The sequence below is a fragment of the Mesocricetus auratus genome, unplaced genomic scaffold (assembly GCF_017639785.1).
Source record: "Mesocricetus auratus isolate SY011 unplaced genomic scaffold, BCM_Maur_2.0 Super-Scaffold_100014, whole genome shotgun sequence".
Lineage (NCBI taxonomy): Eukaryota > Metazoa > Chordata > Mammalia > Rodentia > Cricetidae > Mesocricetus > Mesocricetus auratus.
This window is the reverse complement of record NW_024429197.1, coordinates 6,077,652-6,081,677: the sequence shown is the minus strand read 5'-3', so window position 1 is coordinate 6,081,677 and position 4,026 is coordinate 6,077,652. Positions and strand designations below refer to the sequence as shown.

Here is a 4,026-nt window from a genome sequence, read left to right as displayed (position 1 = left end):
AAAAAAACTCTTGGGTACAATCTAAGTGGCCATCAACTGGTAAATTATTAAGGTATTGTCAACTATTCAGCAGAATACTGTGCAGCCTTGCAATAAATGGAGTAAAGCCCAGAGTGCCAAGTCACCCATAACATATCAAGCATGAACAAGGTACAGATCAACAGTTGTGTGAAACTGCCAGGTCCATGGGAAATTCCAATTCCCCAAACCCCAAAGGCAGTTCAAATATCCAAAATGCACTCAGTCTGGACTATAGGGGAATTGCTGGTGGTTAGATAAAAGCCAGCATTCCTGGGGAATCTGTGAATCTGGTTCCCACTTACAAAGAGTCACCCTGGCTCTCTCACCTGCTCCCTTGTCCTAAACTCCCTCAGGCTCATGGGCTTCCCACCCCCAGTAACTCCTACCCTTATAACCCTGCTGTTCTCCACATTCGCTCTTCTCTCTCCCCTCCCCCTCCCCTCCCCTTCCCTCTGCTACTGCTTGTTTTCTCTATTTTCCATTCCCTGCTGTTCTCCCCTCTCTCACACATAGCCCAGATTATGTCCAGCCGGTGGGCTATGTTCAGTCTGCTTTTCTCTCTCTCTCTGCTCTGGACTCTTCCAGAGGCCTCTGGCTAGTCTCTAATATCTACAAGAAAAACCTTCCCCTTAATCATACCAGAGTGTTCATGTCATCAGTTTATACAGAAACCATCCAAGGAACTTAAAAATACACACTAGCGTATGTATAACACATCCACAAACCATACCTGGAAGTTATTAAATTAGCTGTGATTCTGAACACAGGATCAAGGAGGGGAAGTATTTCCACTGTACATCTGTGTGGTTTATTATTATTATTATTTAAATTTTTTCGCTTTTACAAGAAGTCAAGAGAGAGGTACTTTTCAGGTTTTCCCCTCCTGCCAAAACCTTTCTGAGTGAAGATCCCAAACCCACTTAGGAAAGCACCCTTTCACTAATTCTAATTACCTAATACCTTCACAACACTGACGTTTAGAAATAATCTCCAAATTATCAGGAGGCTAGTTCTCAAGGTTATTTATGAGAGGCAGCACGCTTTTTTTTTTTCCTGTTCCACTGCTTTGAGCGCGTTTCGTTCACCCTCCTTGTCATTGTCCTCAACCTAAGCTCTTAATACAACTGCAAGCCCCGAAGTCCGTATTAGCAGTAGTTCGATTTTAGGAGCCCAGCAGCCAGTCCTCTCGCTAACCAGAGTTATAATTTTGTTTTGTTTTTAAACAGACTCTTGCTAAGTCTTGGTTGGCTTGGAACTCGCTATGTAGTTCAGGCTTGCCTGTAACTGTAGCAATTCTCCTGCCTCTGCCCCTCGAGTGCGGGGCTGATAGGAGTGCGCCACCACACCCCAGCTTTCAGTGGTCCTCTGGCCGCCCTCAGACATTCATTGACACACATCAGGCTGGAAGAGAGGGACCTGCTCAAGAGTTCAAAGATATGAGGTGGTGCGAGGGTTCAATTCCGCACGTCGGGAGCCGCCCAGGCAGAGCGGAAGTGGACTTCCGGCTCCGGGGAGGTCAAGGCGGCGCCAGGCGCAGAGCCACAGATCCAAAACAGAGCATCCGCATACGCCCGGGACAGGAGTGCGGTGGACGGAGTCCGGAAGAAGGGAGCGGAGCATCTTCCTCCGCAGTGGTCACATCGCAGTCCAAGTGAACCAAGCCTAAAGCACACCCACAGCACAAAACTGAGTCCGGAAAAGGGATGCCGGGACTCTATCACGGAACTTCCTGTTTGTCTCCGGAGGCGGAAATCGGCTGCGGAACTAGATTTGGGGGGTAGCGTCGCTCTAGGCTTCGGTAGTGACGCGCGACTCTATGTTTTTAACTCCTTTCTGCTCCTCCATGCTCCTGCACCGAACTACGTCCTAGCCAAAGTGACTTCTCTCGCTCGGGAGAATGGCACCATCTACCTCTTCCTCAACTGGCCCAGTGACATAATGGGAAGAGATGAGCAAGAATTCAGATACTCCCCGAGGCCACATCCTGAGGCGTCTATGCCACTCAATAAAGACGGACAGGGACAGTGTTCTGTTCCACCCTGGGTGGGTCACTCCAGATGACTCTGGGCGCATTCTATTGGACAAAATATGTGTCTTACTTTGCTGGCTGTTGATGTGCTAAACACTAATCCGAAGCAACTTGTAGAGGAAAGATTTGTTTCCGTTTACATGTTACAGACCCACCATCCAAGGAAGTCAGGGCAGGAGCGTGGAGCTGAAACCAAAGGAGGAACACTGCTTGGTTAAGAATAGTTTTTGTTTTTTTTTTCTTTTGTTTTTATAAACCAAAGATGGCTAGCCCACTAAAGCACTCACACGTTGTAAAATTTTCATGCAAAGGAATTCATCTCTTTTTGTCTCCCCCACCTAGTAAAACTTTTGTTTGTGCAAAAGCTCTGCTGCATTCCCAGAATTCGATGACCCAGAGCTGTCGACCACTCTGCCCTTTCCTTCACGTCAATTATGAATTAGCCAATCAGATGAGATTGTGAGTTCAGCTCGCACCAATAGGCAGAAACACAGTCACCGCTTACCTTAGAATAAAAGCTAAGTGAACTTCTTGTCTCGGTTTGCTTACTATGGTTTTCTTCCTGATGGAAACTTTTTCCCCCTCCTCCTCCTTCTCCTCCTCTTCCTCCTCTCCCCCCTCCTCCTTCTCCTCTTCCTCTTCCTCCTCCTTCCTCCACTCCTCCTCCCTCCCTCCTCTTCTTTTGGTTTCTCAAGAAAGGGTTTCTCTGTGTAGCTTTGGAGCCTGCCCTGGAACTCTATAGACCAGGATGATCTTAAACTCAAGAGATCTGCCTACCTCTGCCTCCCAAGTGCTGGGATTAAAGGCTTGCAGCACCACCATCACCCGGCTTGGTGGAGACTTTTTACAAAAAAAAAATGTTTTGCCCAGTTAACTTCTGCTTTGTTTGGGTGTTTTCTTTGTGCAACTCCATGAATATATATGTGTATGTTTGCTTTTTCGAGACAGAGTTTCTCTGTATTGCTTTGGAGCCTGTCTTGGAACTCACTCTATAGAACAGGCTGGCCTCGAACTCAGAGATCTGCCTGCCTATGTCTCCGGAGTGCTGAGATTAAAGATGTGTGCCACCAAATAGAGCAATCCAAATCAGACCAAATCAAACTAAATTAGAAAAAGCCCCTGAATGGTTTTCCAGCACCCTCCCCAAGAAGAGACAGGAAAAAGAGACTGTTACCCGTCTGTTTTCTGGAAGACAGTTTAAATACCCTGTGGGACCGGTCTTGAGTTCTCTGTGAGAGGAGTCATCACTTGGCAGGCTTTCTGAGATGCCGCAGGGTTTGGAGAGAGATAGGGGAAGGGACTTGTGGTAGAACTTCCACCAGAACATTACAGACTCTTTGGGTATATGGATGCCAGGGCTGGGGTGAAGCTTCCACCAAACAGTTTGCTTTCTTGCTTGCTTAGTTTTGTCTTTGTTTTGTTTTTCTAAAATGTTACGTGTATGGTTGTTTTGACTGCTTGTGTGCCTGATGCCCGCGGAGCCCAGAAGACAAGCAGTGGAACCCATGGAATCGTGAGATGCCATGTGGGTGCTGACAACCTAGGCTAGATCGTCTGGAGGAGCAGCTACTGCTCTTAAATGCTGAGCAGACGTGCATCCCCTCAGCTAGCTTTCTTACACAGCCCACATTCACCTTCCTACCATTGCTACAGTGGGCTAGTACATGCTATATTAATCAGCAATTAAGAAAATACCTTAAGGATACACCCACAGGCCAGTCTGTTCTTGGCACACTCCCAACTGAGACTCTCAGGTAACTCTGGGCTGTGTTCAGCTGACAGTTAAAGCTAACTAGGAGATCCATTCCTCAGTGTACCCAGACAGCAGTATGTGCATTGGGGATTGGCAGTGTCCACTCAGAGAATGACTCTGTAGGAGACCAAATCCTAGTCCTGGGTATCTCCTCCCCAACACTTCAATTGCTACTATCCTAAGCCCCACCTCCTGATGCATAAATGCTGAAGTTTTAAAACCA

At 47.3% G+C, this 4,026-nt stretch overlaps 1 long non-coding RNA gene across 1 annotated transcript; it reads right to left on the bottom strand.

Annotated features, from left to right (window-relative positions):
- Positions 1-806: 806 nt before the first annotated feature.
- On the bottom strand, positions 807-2,639 carry LOC121143883. Its single transcript, XR_005881176.1, has 2 exons — positions 2,556-2,639; positions 807-2,236 (listed from the first exon to the last, which is right to left on the bottom strand). It is a non-coding gene; the product is annotated as an uncharacterized LOC121143883 (long non-coding RNA).
- Positions 2,640-4,026: the final 1,387 nt, after the last annotated feature.